This window comes from Amblyomma maculatum, chromosome 3 (assembly GCF_055883805.1).
Source record: "Amblyomma maculatum isolate TAMU_Amacu chromosome 3, ASM5588380v1, whole genome shotgun sequence".
In the NCBI taxonomy this organism is placed as follows: Eukaryota; Metazoa; Arthropoda; class Arachnida; order Ixodida; family Ixodidae; genus Amblyomma; species Amblyomma maculatum.
This window is the reverse complement of record NC_139346.1, coordinates 154,772,442-154,797,754: the sequence shown is the minus strand read 5'-3', so window position 1 is coordinate 154,797,754 and position 25,313 is coordinate 154,772,442. Positions and strand designations below refer to the sequence as shown.

The 25,313-nt window shown below is 47.3% G+C and overlaps 1 protein-coding gene across 2 annotated transcripts in view; it reads left to right on the top strand.

Moving 5' to 3' along the window:
- The first annotated feature begins 1,886 nt into the window (after positions 1-1,886).
- Rbp (RIMS binding protein) overlaps positions 1,887-25,313 on the top strand; it is a 375,020-nt gene continuing 351,593 nt past the window's right edge. For both annotated transcript variants that reach the window (XM_084598275.1, XM_084598276.1), the window contains exon 1: positions 1,887-2,427. The gene's annotated coding sequence lies outside the window, so the exon portion shown is untranslated. The remainder of the gene's footprint in view (positions 2,428-25,313) is intronic.

Sequence of the window (25,313 nt, the reverse complement as noted above, 5' to 3'; positions counted from 1 at the left end):
GACGCCCGACGCTGCACCAGGGAAGCAAACAGACAAAGAATTCAGCCTGAAACACGCGGGTCCCCCGGTGGCAGTTCAAATGCTATGGCAGCTAGTGACGATAAAGGAACACGGGGGCGGTGTGGCCGGGATTACAGCCATTATGTGGGCGTCTCTTTTCTTCACCTCTGCACACTTTTCCTACGAAGAGCGAGGGGGCAAAGGGGAAGGGAAGACGCTGTATGAAGGCCGCTGAACCGCGAAGCGGAACGGTAGACAAAAGGTTCATTGCGCGCTCGGTTGGACTACACTGCTTTCCTCGCCCCCTGCACCCGAACAGACTCTGCCTGTATTGTTTCTATACCATCCGAAATCGTCGGGTTCGGATAACTTTCCACCAGTCGTTTGGAAGGGCTGGCTTTTAAGAGAACAAAGGCATGCAGGGTGACCTTGGATAGGTGCAAAAAAAAACGTTCGCTGATCTCAATGGCGGTGACCTTTTTGGCCCTTGGTAAAACGTCAGCCATTTTTTTTCACCTCACCTTTTCTTTTTTTTTTCATAAATTTGTATCGTTATTTTTAATTTTTATTGTTTATGTTATTGATACATAAAGTGGAGAACGTACATGTTCTGGTTGTGGTACGTCTGTGCCGAACAATGAATCTCCAAAGCGTTACGCTAGTGTGCCTAAATCCTGCATCGGTTCAAGTTACTTCGGTCAAAAGCATAAACTTTATTTCCTTCCTTGCCATAGAGTAGCTGGGACCTATTTCATGCGCTTCTTCATTCCTTGTATTGCAGTGTACGTAATAGTGTTATTTAACATATCTCTTGTCATAGATTTCAAGCTTTCCTTCCGCAATAACCAAAAATTCGTTGTAGCGAACAGCTATATAATTAATAATGATATAACTTTACCATTCGTCGTGACAACAGAAATTGTTCTTCGTCAAACAGGGGGCGATAATCTATATCGCCGTGTATCCTAATCGGCTCCCGAACTCTCATTTTTCACTCTGAAAAAAAAAAAAAAAAAAAAAAAACAAAACAAAACAGCAACATAGGGAGGCGAGAGCAACCGCGTCGATGTCTTCTAAATGAAACGCCGATAAAATTATTGAGGAGGAATTCGGCCAGCCACGCCCTATAGCAGCAAGAAATGGATACCGCAACTCGAGGCCGGTGTAACGAGCCATTGCCAGAAAGAAGGAGGGAGGGGACACGCTGAAATACCGCCGATTAAAAGGTGCCTTGCGTGATCTTCAAGCGTCAGCGCGAACCGATTAAAGAAATGCCGGAGTGCGAAATTCGCGAAAACGGCGTCACGCAATGCTCGGAGTCTCCACCCTGTTTGTACCGATGCTTTTCACGCTTGGCTCTGGTCGTGCCAGTCATTGCATTTGCCAATATGCTTGAGCGTGCACATACACTACATACACACTACTTTTCGCAGATCACATGCCAAGAGAGCTTCGTCCGCTTCCGCCTCGAGAACAAAGGCGACTATAGCCAGCGAAAAACAGACAGCAATATACGGCGAACCTGTCAGCTGGCTAGGCAGAGCGCGCTAAAGCGCTTCGCCCCAAGATCAAGAAAAAAACGAACAAAAATGGCGCGCTCCTGAGTGCGCGCGCGAGAGAGAGGGAGAGAGATTGGAGGCGTAAGAACAAAACCAGCGGGGAAAACTCTTATCATCTGGCAACCACGAGCTCGTACAGCTTTGTTTTTTGCTTCATTATTTCGTTTTCTCTTCTCACTCCCTTTCTCACTTTGTGCTCCTGCATCTCTTTCGGTTGCTTCAAATTCGCGCTTTCTCCTCCTTACCCTCACTCCTCTTTCTCTCTCGCACTTGAGCGACCAATGGGCGGCCAACGTGGTCGGGTCAGCCGTGCAGACGACACAGCCTGCCGGCTGCCGGCCGCGTCTGCTATATCGGAGTCGCGTTTTCGTGCGGATTCAAGGTGCGGTGCTTTCTGCGCACCTTGATACGGTTACGAATGAAATAGACGTATTGTCTCCGCGGTGCTTGTTGTTCCGAGTGACAACATGTGACTGAAACGGCGAGGAACACCCTTTCGATTGTCCTGGTCTGCTCGTCCAATTTGACACCACCATCGCCTGTAGTTGTGCGATCAACGACGAAGTGAGGATGCCTATTTGTCCGGGAGGTGTTGCGGCCGTCTATTACAAGTGACGCGACAACAACCCTGCCCTTGGCTGTGTGGTGATCGTTCGCGCGCGCGCTTGTCATGATTTGTGAGAGCGTGGTGATTGCTCGGTGTGTGCGTGTGTGTGTTTGCTGGTGGCGAGGGCGCGAGTGAGCGCGGAAGTGATGGCTTTCCGTGCAGCCGTGTTCCGCGCTCTGCTGCCGCGCGCGTGGCAACGTCGTCTTACTGCCGCAGAACCGTGGCCGTAACACCTGTGCCCGGCGGTTTCGGCCGCTGACTGTGAGTAGCGAAAGTTTCGTATCTCAGTGTCTCTACGTGATTGTTATCGGTTTCCTTGCTGCGAGGTTTGGTCTGTTTTCCTCTAGTTGTGAAGATAAGCGCACGGGTTGCGCGCGTTGATGAAGAAAACGTGTGCAGGTTGTGTGAAGGTTCTTTTATTCTTTCGTTTGGGTGGTGACTTTCACGTGGGTCAGCACACAATAGTGTCGGTGACCGCACTAGTAAACAGCAGCGTGGTGCCTGGCTTGTCAACAAACGGTACAAGAGAACAGAGGACGCTCTTAAATACGATCCAGCTCAGCTTGTAACGCAATAAGCCGCGCTGTTGGGGCTGTTATCACCGGATGCGCACAGAACGCACCGTTTAATCCATTTCATAACCGGGCGTGTTCTGATGTGGAAGCCGTGCGAATCCGGTCGTACACAAAATAATCAATATTGGGCCTGTCGTGTGTTGTGAAGGTCATGCCTATTCCAAATTAACTGATGTTACCGTAATTATTTCGCTGTGTTTCTCAGATCCCTGAGGAATACGAGAGGTATTTCGAATTTGCTCAGCATGTGCAGTTTGTCAGGTTCTGCGCACGTCAAATTAAATATTGGGAGCTGCACACGTAGAACACTACATTTCTGTAGTAAAGGTTCGAAATTGTAGCCTCAAGAGTGGAAAGTTGTACGACGTACCCGAATGATGATAGTACTACAGTCGCACTAATAAGAAACTGTGTCAGCGTGTGCACAGCACAAGCACCGGCACGCCACCTTGCTGCCAACCTAAAACTCCGACTTGTCGCCGGTTCTGAGAACGTCTAATAACGGGAGCATGATAAGACGGGGATGCGTGCGACGGGGGTGGTTTAACGAGCACTAAAATGCTGATAAGATGTACACGCGTACTCTACTGAAGGAAGAGCAGTCGCTGTTTGACTCGAATATGATAACGGTCGAACCGCGTAAAGTCGATGAGGGTGAAACACTGCAACGAGAAGCACGTCACCAGATGCTACTTTGGTATGCTCCAAATACATACAGACCGACAGAAAATTATGTTACATAGTGCAATCACAAGGATACGGGGTTTCAATATTATTGAATATGCCTGGTCATATCTGCATCTGTTCGCTTCTGGTGCTGAACAAATGAATGTTTGCTCACGTACAAAAATGCTAAATGAAGTGGTGGTAACACTCCGTCGAAACATACGTTGCTTGTATAAAGGGAGAGAAGTCCGGTAACTGCGATTAGACAGGACCTGTTGCTGACTTTGGTTCTGATGCAGGGCACTCAAAGGTAACCCCCGCCTGGTGCTGCACACGTGTATGCTGTGGTTCACGCGGAGTGAATGGCTACACTTTCCTTCTGAGGCTGCTTTAGAATCGGGAGGTTCTCTCTACGTTGAAGAACACTTGGAGAATGATACTTTACTTAGATGCTGAATCTGCAGAATGTACATACGCAAAGAAATGTAAATGAAAGAAAGGAACTTTAACCTAAAATAGATCTGTAAGCCAGGTGTGTGCGGCATGCGATATAAGTATGCCATCCTGGGAGTCACAACCGGTTGCATTTTAGCTATCACTTAGCACAAACCTGTCATTAAGGATCTCATGAAATGGGCATAAAGGAAACAGACAGTCACTTGAAACTCCAAGAATCGTAATCAAGCTCGTTGAATTCCAGCTGCGGTGACGTCGTCATAAGCGAGTCTGAGTGTGGTGAACACAGATGCCGTTTTACTACAGCTACTGTCACTTTCTTCACAAAGGGTATTGTGTTTCGCACTTCGGAGTACATCTCGCGTACCCTTCTGTTGAGGCAAGGCAGCCTAGAAAGTCGGAGGTGGAATAAGTCTCTTCCTTGTAGACCCGCGGTTAGAGCGTTAGTTACCGTATTATTACAAAGAGGCGAGAATAGGTGAAATGCCCATTCCATATTGGCATAATTAATTCGCTGCAGGTGCCTTGCGGAGGAACCACCATGTAAAAGCCGATAAAAGCGCCATCCTATATGAGCGCGAACTTTTTAAACGCGTACGCTGCCACTTTTTTCGATTTCAGCATTAAAGTGGCAGCTCGCTTTCGGGTTACTAATTTCACCGGCAAGAAATTCGAAGTGGTCCTAACCGTGACACTTTGCAGTGCCATTGTTTTTCACCTGTGCACTTTGTTACCACTACAACAGTCGTTTCCGACAAAACAATATATCATACGTAGCTTTGCGTCATATCAGGATTGCATGATGGTAAACGGAACAAGGTAGAGCAGGTGTATTGCATACACCGTCAGGTTCGTCATGCACGAAGGTTGCACTATACCATTGGTCTGAGCATCATACATGGCTTATGGAAACTCTTACGGTATAACTAACCCACACTTCTTCGCACGTGCCAGGCTATTGGCGCGGTGCTATCGTAACAACCGACCGGCAGCTTTGAAAGGCCAATCTTTCCCATGAAACATTACCGTTGTGCTCTTTTATTCGCGTTAAATGTATCTCAGGAAGGGGAGGCTGAAACAATGTGTAGATGTAACCTAGAATTAATGGTCAAGTTCTATAGCGTGACCAGGGGTGGGAAGAGAAAAAGTATCTTCGATACCGACACTCGATACCCTGAAAAATTGTATTTCAGATGCCGATAAAAGATACAGGAGCGAAATCGAGTTTCGATACAGATACTCGGTACTGTATCGTCGATACTTTGATACATCACTAAAATCCTAACATAATAAAGGGGGAAATACGATTAGTGGCATTAGGAAATTTTACCATGCTTTCTGGAATTTTTGGACCATTCCTATAGCCTAGTTTTTCTGAAAGGGCTTACACGAATATGCCAGCACGGAGTTATTGCTTGGGCAGCTGCTCTTGTCAGAACTTCACATTGAATTGGAGCCGTGGTTGCAGTTAGGCGATTGCTTCCAAAAACAGCTTAGCGAAATATTTCTTTAAACTAATGCTCTTAATGCGAACCGACCAGTGAGGACTTTGCTATACATACAAATACAAAGGTGCAACCTGCGAGCGCTTGGAGAACTGAGCAATTACATTGCCATTATTGCTATAACAAACTTTTGAAGCTCTGCATATTATTAAATGCTAGAAGAAAAACAAGAAAAATAAAATGGCTGTACGTTGTTCAGTTCGGAAAGAGAGCGACGTGGGCGTGCTAAAAGCGACGCAAATGAGAAAAGCTTCTCCGCATACGCATACGAGCACACCGCAGTGTTGTATTCGATGAAGATACCTTTTATCAGCGTGTAAGAGTGAACCATAGCCGCGTTGACTCAAGCCTCCTGGAGGTAGTTAGGAAACTCGAGGCTCACTATAGCGTCGCTGAAGAACTCCGGCTGGTTGTAGATAAAATATAGAAGTATCTTTTTTTTTTTTTCTTTCTTTCTTTCATTTTTTTTTTTTTTTTACCAGGAAGCGGCTAATATGGTTTCAATCAGTTCGCATATTTCGAAAAATACAGGGCTTTCTTTAATATAGAGGTATCTTTACACGTTTTATGTAAGGTCTGCACAATTGTTTCTCGCAAAAAAAAAAATAAATAAAAAGAACGGCTAAATTCGCTCGCATGGTTTGGAAGGTTTTCTTCCGGGCCCTTTTATAACGCTACGGCCACCACCCCTCATTCGAATATGGGAATAAAAAATGACTTCCCCTATGTGACGTCACACTACACAATGTTTCAGTGTATAGCGCTACTTTGAATGTAATCGAATGGTCACTTTTCTATGGATCCGACACTGCGCCACTTGCGGACAAAAAAAAAAAAAAGGATTTCGATAGCACTTTCATGCAGTGCGCACTAATTCTACCCTGGAGCGATCCCGCGCCTCTCGCTTCAGGGGCGATTTCATCGGTGGTCTTATGATGCAGGCAGAGCTTCTATACTTTCCCACACAGAAGGGCCATGAAAAGAACGGGCCGAAATAAAACAAGCAGGAAAGCTAGAAGGAATAAAGGCTCACAGTTCGGGACTGCGTTGGCGGCGTTCCTCTAATGCTACAGGTAGAGGTATACATATGCCGCGCTTTTTCGGACCAGAGAGAGTCACTGGTTCAGCTGGGTATTATGAGCGCCCTGTGGCCGCATCGAAAGGGAATGTCCGCGCCCCATTCAGACGCGGAGGAGAATCCACGTCCGGTTTCGGGGGTAGCAGCGCAAACACAGGCCGAGAGAGAGGCGAGGACGCGCGGAGGGTGCAGCCGCATTTTGTGGGCGCTTCCCGGATTGAAAGCGCGTGCGCCGGAGCGTTGAGAAAAGCACAGCGGGGGCCGAAAGAATGGAGCGGAAAGAGAGAAAGAGGAGGCAGGGTTTCGATGGCTTCAAAAGAAAAGAGAAGCAGGAGCGATAAATAGCGGCGAGTCTGAAAGTACCATCGTCGTACGATGCGAAGTAATTAAAAAAAAACTATTTTTGAAAAAAGAAAGGCCATATACCTGTTTGTTCTTGCCGCGTGCAAACAAAGTTGGCATATAGCTGGGCCCCTCGCCCTTTATGAGAGCGCGTACACCATCGGTCACGTAGTACTTGTGCCCCGCCGGGGTGGTGCAGTGGTAAGACGCCCGACTACAGTGCCGGAGTACCCGGGTTCGAACCCGACCTCAACGGCTGCGTCTCGGTGGAGGCGAAACGAAGAGGCGTCCGGGTGCTGTGCGATGTCAGCGCACGTTAAAGATCCCCATGTGGTCGAAATTACTCCGGAGCCCTCCACTACGGCTCCTCTTTCTCTCTTTCCACTTTCACTCCCACCTTCATCCCTTCCCTTACGGCGCGGTTCAGGTGTCCACAGAAAAACAAGTGAAACAGTTACCGCACCTTTCCCTTCCTATAAATCAATCAATCACGTAGTACTTGTGGCCTAGGCCTTCCTGGATATCGTTTTCATAAACGGGGAGGCGATGTGGCAGGCTTTTTTGTTTCGCGATTTAGGACGTTGTTATTGTGGCAGGCTAATACCCGTTTCCTTGCCACAAGTGATGAACCAGCGCGAGTCGAAATTACTGGCACCGTCACCGTACTCAGAGATAGCAGTGCTAAACATTATTTAGATCTCGTATTTTATTCCGCGTATGACATCACCTGTACGGCGCTGAACGAACCGGATTCAGTCTACCTGTAGGGCCCTTCGTTGTCGGATAAAACTCGATTCTAAAAAAGAAAAAAAAATCGAGCGCGCAACCAAGTTTACCAACAGTAGAGCGTGCTTGTCTTGTCACACCTTGGCGGATTTTAGGCGAGTAAATGTCGCGACAGCGCCGAAATAAATATTGATCTCATAGCCTGAGTCGCTTTGGGACGTTAAACCCCACAAACCAAACCAAACGAAATATTACTTTATTATTGCGAAAGCAATAATATGCCATGTCTAACCGCTCGTCGCGGTGCGCCGTGTACGTGCCCATGGCCCCCTGGCAGGAGCTGATAACTTGGGTCCCTCGTTTCACATGAGACCGTTATGTCAGAATCAGCCTGCTAGGACCCTGGCATTCACGTTACCCCTATAGGCCACTAAGGCACGCTCATATCGGTTGGTTAAAGCGGGCCTTTATATGTGGGCTGAGGAAGAAGAAGAACACTCGGTCGAAATTACTCCAGAGCCCTCCACTACGGTATCCTTTTTCTCTCTATCCTCTTTCACTCCCACCCTCATCCCTTCCCTTACGGCGCGGTTCAGGTGTCCACAGAAACAAGTGTGACAGATACTGCGCCTTTCCCTTCCTGTGAACCAATTATTATTATTATTATTGCATCTAAATATGGGGGCCTCTTGCTCCGCCCTTAAGGGTATGACGCGATAGCGTAGGCCACCAGCCCACATATAAAGCGCCGCTTTAACTAAGCCGTATGAACGTGCCTTAGTGACCTATAGGAGTTGGTTTGGTTTGGTTTGGTTTGTGGGGTTTAACGTCCCAAAGCGACTCGGGCTATGAGAGACGCCGCAGTGGAGGTCTCCGGAAATTTCGACCATCTGGGGTTCTTTAACCCCAGGTGGTCGAAATAACGGGAAAACCAGGGTCCTGGCAGGCATGTGAGACGAGAGACCTAAGTTGGCAGCTCCTGCCATGGTTTCGTTGCGTCTTTGTGGCTATACGGCACACGAGCATACGCGACGAGCCGAGCTGGCTGGTGCAGTGTTGCTTTCACAACAAAAGGCTCAATCATGCTGATATTGCACAAAATGTGGTGGCAAACACGTGTTGCTTGCATTAGAGCAGTAAGCATCCTTTGCTGATGCTACCGTCGCCCTCTTTGTTTCGCGGCACTGGAAAACAAACGAGCCAAAAGAATCTAACTAAACGGCTAGTACGACCTCCCCCTGTTACAGGCTCTGCTTCACATATGCTCTCTCACCGTCCGTGCGTGCGTGTAGTTTCCAGCAGCCAGAGAGTGGCGAAGGTACGCGGAAACGGAGGCGCCGGCGGAAACCCGATCAAGCGGTGACAGCGCACGTAATCGATGTGGTAATGCGATATAGCTGTATACACTGTGGGCGCTGATGGGAAGTGCACGCTCGCTGGTGACGCTGCTGCAGCTACCCGGCCCACCTGCTTACTGGTCTGCCAGCCTGCCTGATATCCTCCGCCGTCTGCGTACATGTGTAGTAGTCCGTATATCCCCCCGTCGCGCAACGCTCTGATTGCAACCACCGATAAATACCCGCGCACATGTATCTACCAAGCGTGCTCACACTGGATCGCTCGCACACAATGCATCAAGCTCGGGCATTTTTTCGTGTCGCGCCGAGGCGATATTACTACTGCACCTCCTCGCGTTGCTTTTGTGTCGGAAACAATGACGCGGCTGGCCGAGAAAGGGAAGTGGGGCTGCTGAACCGGGCGTGTTTTCGCGCTCTTTTTCCGTGTACACCGAAGGAAGCGCGTACACAAGTACGCAAGAGTTCACGATTGAGGATATACTGAAGAAGCGCTTGACTCCGGATGCAGGACACACTGATGCTTCTGCTTTATCACTTGTGTTTTGTTTTGCCTTGGTTTCACTGTTTCCAGGCGTGGTTATATTGTGTCCGCCAATGATTGTGTAGGTATGGTGGTGCGATGATGCTCTGGGGCTATTTGCGGCGGCGGGAGTTGGTGGGGCGAGATGTTGGTCACCAATGGAGGGTGGGAGGGGGGTTTGTGGGTGAGGAGGGATATGAAAGCGGTTTCGACTGTGCCGTGAGCTACTTGCCCGTTGTCGGTCACGCGAACGGAGTCGCTTTTCATCGGAGTACCGGCCCCCCACACCGCGTCGAGTGCCTTTTTGTATGCGCTGCACAAGGCTGTCGACGGTGTCAGGTTAGGTAAAAAAAAAAAAAAAAAGAAAAGAAAAATGGCTCTGAGAGTGGCTATAGGCCACAGTCGTTGTAGTAGTCGCCGTTGTGGCTGACTACAAAGACGTTAATGGCAACACCACATACACTGCCGAGTGCACTTATATACGAATGAAATACTCACGCTTTTGCCACCGTTACCCAAAGGGCGATGGCAGTGGCGCTGGTTTTTTTTTTTTTTTTTTTTTTTTTTTTTTTTTTTTTTTCCCCGGCACCATTCACAGAAGCAGAGAAAGGAGACCCGCGCTTTCGAATCTCGGTCACTGCTTTTAACGGGAGTTGTGGTCGTGTCTCTTTGAGGTGCGAATGACCTGCAGGAGCATTAGTAGAAGGTTCGATTTCTTAAACAAAACAAACGAAGAATCACTGCAGGCTGGAAGGCAGATGCACACAGGAAGTGAGTAGAACTACGCGCCAAGATCGCTTAAACGTTGATGGGTACCAGAAAAAAAAAAAGGGGGGACAAAACTTTCCCCACTGCTGCTATAAACGTGCACGCCTTACTTCGACTAGAGGCTGTTGATGTGCGTCTGCAACGTTTCTGGCGTCCCTCGCTCTCTAAATTTTGCTTTGTCCGTTTTTGAGGTGTTTCCCCGCCCCGCCGGGGTGGTGCAGTGGTAAGACGCCCGATTACTGTGCCGGAGTTCCCGAGTTCCAACCCAACCTCGGCGGCTGCGTTTCGATGGTGGCGAAACGAAGAGGCTTCCGTGTGCTGTGCGATGTCAGCGCACGTTAAAGATCCCCAGCTGGTCGAAATTACTCCGTAGCCCTCCACTACGGCTCCTCTGTCTCTCCCACATTCCTTCCTTCCTTCCATTACGGCGCGGTTGAGGTGTTCACAGGAAACGAGTGAGACTATTACCACGCCTTTCCCTTCCTATAAATCAATCAATCAATTAGGTGTTTCCCTTGCATGTTTGGGTTTCCTAAAAAAATGATTGCAGTCATATTTCACGAGTTTCCAAATTCTTAATTCCTGGCTACATTGCCTTATAGTTGGTATAATATAAGCCATTCTGCCGTCACGGAATATCACTCTCGCACTCAATTTTGTCTGGTATTGAGTGATGTGGCACGGAAGAGCGATTGCGTACTCGCCGCGATCTGCAGTAATAAAGGAACCATGATTTTGTGCTAGACCGTTTGCAAGGCAATGACGTGTAATGAGGTGGCAACGAGGTGTAAAGCAACGACGTCCATTCAGCCGTTATTCCTGACGTGACTTCAATACAGATCTTCTAAACAGCAGTAGCAAGTCCTGTTCCTGTTCCGGTCGCCTGCTCAAGAGCCTGTCTCGTGCTCAAGAGCATATATGTTTATCAATCTCACGCACTCAATCGTTGACTCGTTCAGTCATTACTTGCACACTCACTCAATAGCTCACTTAAACTCAGTCATTTCATTCATCCGTTCACTCACTCATCCCTCAATCCCTCACTCAGTCGCTCGCCCACCATCCGCTATTTTGGTCAACGCAATCAAACACTTGCCCACTCACCGCTGGCCCACTCACTTCTCCCTCAATCGCTCGCCTACTCTCTCTTAGCCCATTCACTTACTCTAAAATCGGTTCGCCTACTCACTGCTAGTCCACACATTTGTTCACTTACGCATCATATATCAGTTGCTGGCCCACTCAATGCTGGTCCACTCAGTCACTCGCCTACTCACTTTTGGTCAACTCACTCACTTTCTCAATCGCTCATTCACTCGTCCACACAATTAATTAATTAATTCGTTCATTCATTCAACCGCTTGCCCAATCACTGCTGGCTCATTCATTCGATCGCTTACTTCAGCATCATATCAGTTTCGCCTACTCACTGCTGGCCCACCCACTCAATGCTGGCCAACTCATTCATTCTCTCAATCGCTCACTCAGTCACTCGCCTACACATCGATGGCCCACACATTCACTCAGTCACTCGATCATTCGCCCAGTCATTGCTGGCCCACCCTTATACACTCTCTCAATTCCTCGCCTGCTCGCTGATGATAAACTATTTTCCATCGCTCACTGCCAATTCACTCACTCACTCACTCACTCACTCACTCACTCACTCACTCACTCACTCACTCACTCACTCACTCACTCACTCACTCACTCACTCACTCACTCACTCACTCACTCACTCACTCACTCACTCACCCACTCCTGGTGGTGAAATGGGGCGCGGTCTCTAGGTCTGTAGCCTTGGTGACTGAATACAGGCTTGATTTTTAGTTCTTGAGCTTGTCCCAAAAACAGTTGCCTTCCAGACGCCATAATCAACGCTTTAATGTTTCTGTCCCGGAGAAAAAGTAATGAAATAAACAAGAAATTTAAACGCTTTAACCCCCGAGACCTCTTTTTGAAAGCGCATGCTGTGCGCGACCATAGCTTCACCGCAACTGCGATCTTTAGGTAAGCACCACAGGTCATTAAACATTCCGTGCTCACAATAGCAGGGCGATACTTGGGGCCACGGGGCGTCTGCTTCGCACTAATTCTTTGTACGGCGCAAAGGGCTCAAGGACAGTTTGAAACGGGCCTGGTAGAGGACCGCCGTAAGGCACACGTATACGCCTTACTTTCTTGCCGTTCCATTTGCGCCATGAAGCATTTGTTAACAGTGAACCAGTTTGACTCAAGGGAAGGCGGTATTGCGACGCAGTCTAGGCTGCCCGGAGGTTCTATAGCGTGCTCGGGCACCTCAATGCAAGCTGGTCGTCTTTAATGTATGTTGCATGAGACACCGTTACTTGACAAATTGTGCTATAAGATATATGGAGGTAACGTCTGGGTCCCACGTTGCCAAAGTTCCGCTATAGACGCTATAGACAGTCTACAGGGATTCAACAGAATTTTTGACTCTGTTGTAGCGAATATACAGCACGGATGTACACGTGGAAGCACAATTTAGTGTTTGTTTAAATACGTTCTGCTTTGTTTAGCTTTGCTTTGCCACGTCTTACAATGTTTATCCGCGTGTTTCACGGGTGCTTCAAGATTTGATTAGGATGGAGCAAGCCAAGGTCTTTTGTGCAATTTTGCCAGTGGAAGTGAAGACGATGACATCCAAAATGCAGCGTCAATGACTGGCAGCTCAGCACGTGACCAAACTGTGCACTAAGGGGCTCACTATTAGTGGCGGCACTCACTATTAGTGGCTCACCATTACCTCTTTTGCAGCACTTCCCAGTCGGAAAAAAGTACAGAAAATTTTCTGATGTTACGACAGAATTTCTGTGCGGTTTTTGGCGGGAAACCTGTTGTGACAACAGAACATTCTGTAGCGACATCAGAAATTTGTGTAGTTACAACAGAAAAGTGCTACAGAACTACAGACAACAGAAACATACTACAGAAAAACTACAGAACTACGGAAAAATCTGATGGTTACGACAGAACTACAGGATATTTTGTCGTATTTTTTGACCAAGTTCTGTAGTTTTTTTTGACTGGGTTTGTTGACTGATACATAGTTCTTGTACATAGAACGTTGTTTGGATGTAATAAATAAAATGTTGAAAAAAGAAAATACACGGCGCAGTGGGCTAACGCAGTGATCAACGAAATTTATCTCTGCCTTGGGCATGGTTCGAAACCCAGGCGAAGCGCCATATTTCTAGTGTACTATCTCCCTCCAGTCTGCAATTAATTTTTATGTTTTGTTTTAAAAAAACTGAACCTTCCACTAATGCTCCTTCAGGTCATTCGCGTTTAAAAGAGGTACGGTCAAAACAGCCGTTAAAACGAGTGACCGAGATTCGACACAGGAGGTGGACGAATCGCGACGAACAACGAGACTACCACCGGGTCCCCGGGAAATTGCAAACCAATTTCACATAAGGGACTGGATGAGCGAAGGGTAGAAGAACAGCTTTATATCAGGCTATGAAATATGGGCCTGGTGAAAAGGAGCACTCGCTTCGGCAGGGCCTCCTGGCAGTCAGCCGAAACCGAGTGAAGCCAAGCACTCGAGGAGGAAGGAGGCATTTGCAGAGTTACTAGCGTGTGTAAATGTGTTAATTTGACCTGAACCCCATCTAGTTGAAACAATACATTTAAGCCATCCAAAATTGCAGAACATGACTCGGCTGGTGAGAGCCTAATTCTAGTTTATTATTCAGCTATATATAGCATTCGATCACGAGACCCAAAGCGCTAGTTGCCCCGCCGGGGTGGCGCAGTGGTTACGGCGCTCGACTACTGTTCCCAAGGACGCGGGATCGAATCCCGGCCTCGGCGGCAGCTTTTCGATGGAGGCGAAAAGCAAGGCGCCCGTGTGCTGTGCGATGTCAGTGCACGTTAAAGAACCCCAGGTGGTCGAAATTTCCGGAGTCCTCCACTACGGCGTCTCTCATAGCCTGAGTTGCTTTGGGACGTTAAACCCCACAAACCAAACCAAACCAAACCTCCCGACGCACCAGACGCCTTAGTTGGGACGATCACTTTGCGTCTCGCTGCGCTGACAACTTAATAATGGTCTGCGCGTAACGCTCACGGCGCTGCAATCAACTTCGGGTCGATCGACCTGCGGTGGCGGCGGGTAATTGCTTCCTTTGAGCGGAGCCTATGACTGATAGCCTGCGATACAGCAGCATATAGATCTCAATCTGGGCTCTGAACATGCGTCTGCCTAGGAGTGCATATTGTGTTCAAAAGAAGTGCACGTATATCGCCTCAAAATAAAAGCAACAAAACAAAAGTGACCTCAGTAGTAAGTAAGACAAGGGTGAAAAAAGTGAACCTCAGTCCCCTCAGCCTTCACTTGAACAAATTCAAGAGCTTGCTGCCGCCAGACGCTTGTGCGAATCTGAAGTTTTGGTGCGCTGTCCGAAGTAGACTGAGGTTTCGCCTAGCGGCAATGAACTTCTTACTAGGAGGGAAAGTCGGCGTCGCTAAACATCACCCAGCATGCATGTACGCTCTTAGCGTCACGAGGCATTATGCTACTTGATACGGGACAGTTAGGCTCTTTCGAACTCGTAGAGTGGCATTTATGAGCTGCTTGATTTCAAAAACGCTGTTTCTTTCGGCGTTTGCTCTCACAGGGGTCTGCGCAGGCAAGTTCTCAGTTGCGGTTAAGGGGGAAATATATTAGGTTGATCTCTGAGCGGTTATTGCAGGGCTCATTTCAGCCATGGGTCACAAATGGCTCTATGCGTCAGGGATGGACGTCAGCGGTGGAGTGTAGAATTTGGCAAGGCTATATGTAAGTAAGTAGGCTTGCAGCAGGCTTGCAAAATCAGTGCTCACAAAAGACTGCATACCTTGCGTTTATTGTACGCCAGGAAGAAAACTTATCAGGAAATAGGAAAAAAGATTTTTGTCACTCATGATTATGGAGTAATCATTAGCTGAATGCGTGATCTCTGTTCCATTTCGTATATGGAGCGAGCTGTATGCCAATAGTCAGTACATTGAAACTTATATGGCACTCTTAATTGATACAAAGCGAATTGCTTCCGATTCCTAGTGTTTCGTGATTTTTGGCGACAAACATTGTGTCTAGGTTCGATTATTTTAAATACGGGCGTTTTTGCTTAAATACAAAATTTCTGTATGTAGCGCAAGGAATGAAAAATTCTCATATTTTTTGTCCTCTTCGACGAAAATATGACGGCCTTCATCCCATCTCCGGAAAGGCTCGATCACATCAGTGACGTGATTACGTTCTCTAGAAGAGACGTCATTAAGCGCTCCGTTACCAATGCCGTGGACTATTGACAAAGAAAAAATATGCACACTGCCAATGTCGAATGTGTGTGTGTGTGTGTGTGTGTGTGTGTATGTGTGTGTGTGTGTGTGTGTGTGTGTGTGTGTGTGTGTGTGTGTGTGTGTGTGTGTGTGTGTGTGTGTGTGTGTGTGTGTGTGTGTGTGTGTGTGTGTGTGTGTGTGTGTGTGTGTGTGTGTGTGTGTGTGTGTGTGTGTGTGTGTGTGTGTGTGTGTGTGTGTGTGTGTGTGTGTGTGTGTGTGTGTGTGTGTGTGTGTGTGTGTGTGTGTGTGTGTGTGTGTGTGTGTGTGTGTGTGTGTGTGTGTGTGTGTGTGTGTGTGTGTGTGTGTGTGTGTGTGTGTGTGTGTGTGTGTGTGTGTGTGTGTGTGTGTGTGTGTGTGTGTGTGTGTGTGTGTGTGTGTGTGTGTGTGTGTGTGTGTGTGTGTGTGTGTGTGTGTGTGTGTGTGTGTGTGTGTGTGTGTGTGTGTGTGTGTGTGTGTGTGTGTGTGTGTGTGTGTGTGTGTGTGTGTGTGTGTGTGTGTGTGTGTGTGTGTGTGTGTGTGTGTGTGTGTGTGTGTGTGTGTGTGTGTGTGTGTGTGTGTGTGTGTGTGTGTGTGTGTGTGTGTGTGTGTGTGTGTGTGTGTGTGTGTGTGTGTGTGTGTGTGTGTGTGTGTGTTTGCAAATGCTCATCATTACGCTCACATTGAATATAAAATATAATACAAAATCCATCAACCGGTTTTCTTTTTCTTTACGTGAAAAAGTTGAAAATAGAATAAATAGAATTACGGCGTGCGCCATTCTTCGTTTGTTTTTTTTCTAAGCCGAAAGATCGAGAGTGCGCGCGCCGTAATTATATATACGCTCTGCTTCTGTCGCACCCCAGCGCGCAAAAACCCGAACAGGTCGCAACCCACAGACCGGAGAAAATTCTAGCATGAGTATATCCCGGTGCTCTCCGGACCCAATCGGTACCCAGAAATTTTGGAAATTTTTGGAAAAAAGAATTTGAACGTAGTTTTTTTTTCACATATTGCTTAATTTCATGATGAAAATCCATGCATCCGCAGATCTCTCTTCAGCAAGCTCCTAGTTTTTTTACCATTGATTTCCAAAAAAGGCGCCCCATTGGTTTTACAATGTAAGTATAACCCAGGCGGCACTAACCATCGGCCCAATATCGGTACTGTGTTGACAGTGCACTGGTCGTATTTCGGGCCGGACATTGCCAACACAGTACCAATATTGGGACGAGGGTTTGAGCTGCCTGGGAACTTATTTCTTTTTTGAGTGCATGAAAACCTGAGAAGCAGATTTTTGTGCCATTTTCGTACGCGCCGGAAGTTTAGGCCATTTATATCAGTATATGTTAATAAGGTTGCTTTTTGGGGTGGTTGGTTTATGGCTTCTTGTGTCCTCGTATTTCGTTGCGTTACAGCGTCCTGAAGCTATGTTCATAAATTATTCTAACAATACTTCACAATTGTAATTGTAATTATATTTATAATTACAGTTATATACTTAACAACTACCCAATTGGTTTTCTGTAGAAAGTCTTAATGGTTCTCTTTGAGCGGAAGACAACATTAAGAAGCAAGATTTCTCTACACATCATAAGCGCAGTCCACTTATATCAATATGTGCATAAGAAGAACCCCAAGTATTCTAAAATTGCCTCTTCCCAAATATCTAAAAAAATGAAGCCGTGTTTTTCGAAGGCAGTTTTAACTACTTGCGAGCGCACGAAAAACTTTCAAAGGAAGAGTTGTTTTTTTCACGCGTCAGGACTTTGAACGATTCCCGTCAGCATGTGCATAACATCACTTTATAATATCCCACAGTTACCTCAGAAGCGATGTCTAGTACCCTGGATATTCGTATGCTCCCGACTAAGTACAAAAACTCGCGCCTATGGTGCGGAATTCAGCATACTATGCCAATATACTGGATATGGAATTTTCAGGTGAGATATACAAATAAGAAACCTATATACGCCCTTCTCGGGAGCAGTGGGAACCTTTACTGGCAGACTTCGACCCCTGTCTTCAGCTTCAGCTCATGAGCTTGGTCAAAGAAGCTGCCAAAGTCAGTGAAACCCTTGGATGAGGAGTCACCCCTGCTCCTTCACCCTCCCCACCTTTTGTGACGCCCCAACAAAAAAAGTTTCTCTTTCTCTCTCTCTCTCTTTCTTTCTATTTTCTTTGCGTAGGGCGCGAAAATGTTGCAGATTCTTTTTCCGAAACAAACTGGACAGTTCGACACACTCTTTCAAACTCTGGCTCTGGGAACTGAATAATGCAGGAAGAAATGAGGCGAACGTCTGCAAGAGATAGATGTCATTAGGTCAGCGCTTCGGGCTTTTTTTTTAATGCCCTGCTCTTCGGGAAATCCGGTGTCAGCAATGTGAGGTAAAAATTGCCCGAGCATGCCTCTGGCAAGTGGTAGGGGCGTGGCACGGCAATGATTGGTCTGCGGATTGCGTGACGTCACGAATCCGCATGGTATATGCCCGAGCTGACCAGCCTCTTCGAGATGGGAGTGCAGAGGATGGATATCAAACCTGGGACCATAGGAGCCCGGTTCATGCCTGTTACCCCTGGACACCGCGAGCACGATCACAAATGGTTTAGCTTAAGGGCGATTCATATGAAGACCGGGTGGTCTTGCACATAATGTAGTCGCTTAAGACTGTATATTAATGAGTATGTGTGAGTTAACAGGGACGCAAGTTAAGGGATTAGCGATTAAGCGAGTCTTAAAATGGATGTAGGCAAACGAGATCTGCAAAGCGGAGGTTATAACGTGCACTGCGTGCTATGAAATTTCAGACGGTTAAAATACTGACGCCTTCCTCGATGCTACCCGCCATTCCATGTTCGTCGCGTATGGTTAATTGCAGCTGTGACAAATGCAACCCTCTCAAAGCTTTCTCAATCGTTATAGGCTCCCTTTTGGCCTGTCCGTCCTCGTACAAACTGAAGTGTTTGCTGCATCTTGTGTCATCACCTAGGTCCTAAGTTCTCATCATATATGCCGCAGCAGCTTTCACTAACGTGCCACTGGCACCGAGAGCATTCAGGAAGGCGATGTAGGACACATGGATAGTGATTTGTCTCGAATGCTTTTTGGGGGGGTTTAGCATGTGACCGTCATGATGTGCGTTTTCACACATCATTACCCTCACACACGAGCCTCACACATCATGACCCTCACCCTGAAACAATTCTGCAGATTGCATTGCACATCATGAATATATAAACTGTACCACTTCTTCGTAGTGCGTTTACGGGATTCTAGATTCTCCTTGTTGCACTCCTCTTTTTGCTCGCTGACTTCTGATATTTAGTCTAATCTCATTTGAAATCTGCAACTTTATACCAGAGCAGCTTTGATGTACTGCACCTGTTCTGCCGCTCGGCATTATTTGGACACATTACGTCACTGCTTGGCAGTGTTTTGAATTATTTTTTTGTGCCACCTGCTTTGTACTTCCTGTTTTATCTTTGGAATTGATTTTTGTCATCTTCCTGAGGCGTTGTCATAATCCTGCACTCTCTATGAGATTTTGTTTTTCATATTTCCTCCACAGGACTTAATTGATTCTGTACTTGCGATTTGTTGATGGTGTAAACAACATAGGAATGATTAATTCTGTACTTCTTCTCTATCACCAGTGAGCTGTGTTATTTCTAGAACGACACGTTTACGATAAGCATCTGTTTTGGGCCCCTGACTCTTTTTTAGCCGGCTTGAATCGGTGCTAGATTATTGTAATGTTTTTTCGCATATCAAGCTGCAGCAGTTAATTCGACAGTCCTCCCTTGAAAGTCTTGACTGGTTTTACCGTAGCGTTGAAGATCTGCGCTTAACTATTGACCAGACTTTGCTCAATAAATGTACAGTTAATGCCCAGTTCTTCGATGCGGCAGCCCACATCGTATAACGCTATAATCTCTGCCTTATCGCAGAACTAAGTGACTGACATTTCGACAGAATAGTTTTTACGTCCTGTTCACAAACCAAATATGTATTTTCTATAGAACCTCTGTCAAACCGAATTCGCATCTGCTATAGAACATATATCCTCGCACTCGAACACTTGGAGTGATGGCCGGCCTCAGGGATGAAATACGCGCAATGAATATATTTTCACCTAAGCCGCGGGAAACTCGTCGACCAGTCACAAACTAATAAAAAGCTCTGATTGAGGCTATGTCCTTCATAACCCATAATCAGAGGGCGCAAAATGCGTTAGAAATCCAACTTCTGGTTACGTTAGTGAATTTGAACTTTGTCTTAGAACTCCTGGACATTTGCAGTAGGAATTTTCTGATTGATAAAAGAAAGAGAAATAGAGGGATGAATAGAATTACAGAAATAAATTTGAACTAAAAGAGAAGCGTACAAAACTGATCGTTGTTGAGGATAAACAAGTTGCTGACTGCGCAGTTCAGCGCATTGCTGTACAGGATGGCGATACATCGTTGGTGGAAGCGTTAGGCGGCATATAGCAGATTATAGTGAGATACCTAAAGAAACGATTCTCTCCCGCACCACTGGTGTATTTCGAGCTAAAGGTCGCATGCTCGCAGCAGCGACCACTGCAGTGCATGGCGCCGGGCAGTGCTCCTGTGACTTCGCCTCCAGTGCGGAAGATGGCGCCGCTGTCTTTGCTTTGGGCAGCGGGCAAGCCACGTGCGCGAAACACTGCGGCGCGCACTTCGATCTCGGCTCCAGGTTACCCTTGCTGAATGGATGCGTGTAGGTCGGGCCTAGAATTCTGTGCTCTGAAACAATGCAAACGGCGCTCTGCATACCCTTACTGTGAACGGAAAAGTGAGCTAAGTTGTAGCACCCCCCCCCCCCCCCCCCCCGCTTTTTTTTCTCTTTCATTAAAGCATTGTTGCACATATTCATTTAGTTCTCACTTAGATAGAAACAAATTAGATAAGTGGAGAAGGCACGAACCTCGTTGGGTGCGACATTTGAGTAGTACATCGCCGCTTGGCTGCTTGTCATACAGCGTTCATATCAGTACCATGATCAAGAGAGGATCAAACCTTTCGGAACATATCAGTGCTGACATTGTTACATGTCAGCACTGATAGCTAACGGCACGCAGACACCTATCCCATCGCGTTTATCAGGATGTGACCAGTGCCACTGGCTTGAAACTCATGAGTATGTGTCGGGCGCTGCTTGATGCCTTCATAGCTCCTCACCTGCGACAACATTAACCTAGGTGAAGGGCTAGTCGATAAAAGAACAGGAAATTTAGCTGGGGCTTAGCTTTAGTTAAGCCCGGTAGGTTGCGAAAGCAATAATAGCACGGCTAATAAGACGTTGACAAGGAGTCTTCACTGTTCAAAGCCTCCATTACATTCCATATGGAGTCGTCACCGGTTGAAGACGATTCAAGAGAAGCGCGACGCGCTCGTATAGCTGCATCTTGAGCGCGCCGTCGCGCGAGACGCTGTTCCCGTTCTTCATCTGTCTCTGTAGCCCGCTGTCGTTTCCTGGCTTCATCGAGACGGTGTGACTTTTCTTTCTATTTATCAGGATGCATAGCGAGTGCCTCAGCTGAGCAAGCACGAGCATTTGTATACCCATCGTTTTCCTCCTCCTCCTCTCAACTGTGAGAGAAGAGGTGACACTAGCGCCTCCACTCGGTAGCAGCGCGGCTCCAGCTGCAGCGCGCCGTGCCTACCGACCGTCGCCACCCGACGACTCGACTTGGTAGCCCATCCCTCGCAGCTGGTATGACGTCACAGTGACGTCATCATCTCATCCGCGGCGCGCCGTGCCTACCGACCGCCGCCACCCGATGACTCGACTTGTTAGCACATCTCTCGCAGCTGGTATGACGTCACAGCCATCTGCCTACCGACCGCGTCTACGCGAAGGGCTGAAAATAGGAGTAGTATTGCTTTCGCAATAAAAAAAATGGGGTGACACTTAAACTTCGCTTTAAAGGCGTGGCGTGGTTGCGTTAAAGGATCCCACCTGCGGCTCCCTTTATGGTTCCCTTTTTCCGTACGTGTAACCTCTAATCGCCTAATTGCCGGCAGTTTAATTTTTGCCTCTAATGTTCTAAATTATCACATTATCCAGATATTGGTTGTAAGCACCACCTGGCACAGATGTAAGGCCAATTAAATATCACTAAGCAGTAGGAACGTGTCTGCGTGGCCTAAGAGGTGCGAGCCTGACTCAGCATTCAAGTGCCCCGAAAGGTTGATTGGTGTCCCGCCCTCCCACCTCAAGGGAACGACCTGAGTTAGCAGCTCTTCCCAACTTTCTGATACGTGGCCTCATTACGTCACATATCCCATCTACGAACCTACTCGGTCACGCAACCTGCCAACTACCACCCGCCTGAACAGTGCCCGCGATTTTTCGCTCACAACGCCGTCAGTGAGGAGAACGCTGACAACACTGGATTTTCTGCAGCGCAGGACCTTCAACGCTATCGCATTGAAAAGGGTTGCTTACTTAAAAAGTGACAGTTTGTGCACAAGAGTTCGTGCGAACTATTTTTTGTAAGATTTCTGATAATCTTGTCGGGTATACGTCGCGGTTGCAAGACAAGTGGGCGGCGGCCTTGTTGTGCGCTGTGTGGTGCAGGCTAGAACTCCTGTAAACGTTTTAAAAGGCGAAAGCCTTTAAGCGCTCATACTCGCGGTGACCGTCCGTCCGTGCTGGAAAAGGCTGGAAAAGTGCCAGCTATATCCCTCCCCTGCACCGGCACACAGCCTCCTCGCTCCTCGGCGACAGGTGGCGGACGTAGGGTTTCCTGACATTACGTTTGGCAGGAGCTGCCAACCCGGGGCTCTCCTTTCATATGGGAGGGTGATATCGCAATCAGCCTGTCCGCGCATTCACTTATATTTAGGCCACGCAGGCACGTTCATACGGCTCGGTTAAAGCGGAGTTGTAATGTTGGCTGGTAGCTTACGCTAGGCCCAGGCAGTGCACGCGAACGCCTGGTTACCTATAACGGAATTACTCTCCACTACAGGGAGCAACGACTCCAGTATCCGCCTCCACACCAATCACTATCTAAACTCGAGCAGGTGACCTGGCGCAAAGCTCCAGGCGCGTACCTTCATATCTCCAGCACACCTTGCCCATATCCACCCCGGCCTTTTCTCCCCTGTATGCACCCTCTGCGGGGTACCCAAAGCAGACTTTCATCATGATCCTCTACATGTGCTCTGAGCTCCAGCCACCCCGCAATTGGCAACTAACGACATAGAGCGATGAGAGATCGCGGTGTCCAGCTCGGACCCAGCTGCACTGAAGGAGCTGGTCGGCTGGGCTCTAAGAGTCGCTGAGAGCCACAAGCTCCCAACCACCCTACGCGATATCGAGCCGACCCGTCAATACAGACAATAAGGTTCAAGAATCAATAAACTTTTTCACCACTACCATCGCATCATCGCGAAGGTGGGAGTGAAAGCAGAGATAAAGAGGTGCCATAGTGGAGGGCTTCGGACCACCGCGCGATAGAGGTTTTCGCCTCATAGCAGTTTAGTGATCCAAAGTGCCCCCCAGAATTTTTTCTATGGAATTTGACGTGGGGGCGCTGCAATCGATTATTGTGCTTCTTTCTTATCGACCTTCGGCTACGGATATCCCGACGCTACCGTCGGCCTGTTGGGGTCTATCGACAGATCGTTCTGTGGTAGAATGAGCTGGGCGAATTTTCCTCCTTCCCTCTACAGCATCGTTCTGAGCATGGATTTCCAAAAGGCGGAACATGTTATTCAGGGCGGATGTTGGATGAAGATGCCAGTGCGGGCAGCTTGCGACACAAACCCTTGTCATGTTCTGTGATCGATGTTGAACGGATGCTCATGCCAAGCCTGTCTCGCTTACTTTTCTCTTTCTTTTTCTGTATTTAACTTCCACAGTATATGGCGCACTGTACACACAAACTTTGCAAAGCTATCCACGTGCAGTGTTGCACCGAGTTTGTTGGAGATTCGGAACCCCTGAAATGGAGCTGTGCTTCGAAGATGAGCCGTGTACTGTGAGTATAGTTGTTCGCACCACGTTTTCAAGAATTAATGGCGCGTACGCATGTAAGTAAGGCATATATAGTTCAGTCCATGGTTATAGCTGTTGTTCGCGCATACCCTGTTTCCGCGGAACGAAAGTCGCGTCCTATTGCGCGGGTTATCTCGTTCGTGAATGATCTAGCTAATATGCTGTAGAAGTTAAAACTTTCGTGGAACTTTGGGACAACTAGGCGGGCGTTAATTCACTGGAGCGTTAAAAGCAGGCAAGATTAATGTGCAAGATCGTTGCTCTAGGACCACGCTGCGCATATAATACTTTTTTTCTACAATATCGGCTGATGCAAATTTACATGGTAAAATATGCACTGCTGTGCTGACGCGAACTGGATATATATCTCAGTAATATACTATGCAGTTGTGAGTTCAGCAAAGTTTTCAGAACAGTAACATTGTCGCCTATCAGCGTCCAAGCTTACAGTTAAAAAATAAATCTGCACAACTTTTCCGGTGTATTTGAAGTTGAAAATAACGTTCTGGTCGGGCGCTGAAGACCGATACCTCATGCAGCATGTACTGGCCACTCGCTGTAACAACTAAGCTAACTAGAGATAATAACAGAGGATGCGGCTAATTCAAACTCACTGCGACAATAGAGTTATCTCCGGTGTGTTTAACTGAAGGCCCAAGGTGAAGTAGATTTCAGTCTGTATTTCATGTTCAATTGAATTTCGTGTTTTTTTTTTTTTTTATCAATCCAGCCTTGCCCGTGGCAGCCGTGGGAGTTAGCCTAGCATTTCCTTCCTAGAATGCGTAGTTTTCCACGGGCATTTAAGTATAGTGAGGAAAATTAGACAAAAAGGTTCGCTGCCATGATCATTAAGTAGCCTGTGAGATATTCACACACTAGACGAGTTTATATAAAAATTTTTGTAGTGGTGAACCATTGCTTCACAGAAAACACGTTTTTGCCAAACGATTCTCCAGCTGGAGGATGTGCGTCTGCCAAGACTTTTTTGCCGATTGGTTCTCATTCCTAATGTCTTGCGCACCATTGCTTTCCTTGTGTATTGGCAGCCCCAAAACCCAAGTGTGCTTGCCTGTGCGCACTACTAGTGTCATGCCAGTAAGCGGACAATTCTGTACTTGGTCGTTCTTCAAACAGCCTGCGCTTGAAGAGCGCAGCAAATCATCACTGTAATAATCACTGCAAATCATCACTGTCATCATCAGCCCTGCTTAGGCCCACAGCAGACAAATCCCTATCCTGTTCGCCTCCACTTCCCTAGCCTTATCTTATCTCAGTCGTGGTGATATTTTCCCTGCGAATTTCCCTAGTTTCCCTGCCCACTCAGCTCCATACATATCGTCCGCCACTATACGTTTCCCATCTATTGGAACCCACTGCTTTACGCTAACAAGACACGTGATTGATCTATATCACGTAAAAGGGTAAAACGCGTCCTGGTTAGCTTAGTTGATACCGAGCGACAGGTCCGAACAGATGGCACGTGTTTTCGTTTTCCAGCCTCATTCAGCACGGATTTCCGATGATCTGCAAAGAAATAACAAAAAGAATGCTCCGTAGCTGTCTTTCGTGGACGTGTTGGGCTGCGCTTAACCGAGTCAGTCCTTGAATTCTTCAATAGCAGATTTATTTCTTTCAATGAAATATATTTATATAATGCGGGGAATTCTCATAAACGCATTGCTTTGGAAAGCTGACAGTATGCACGTTTTTTAAAATTATTATTCAGTATTTTTATCTATTTATTTAAAGCGTATCATGGAAATACAAAGACACTTTTTGGACCCATAGCCAATGGGTAG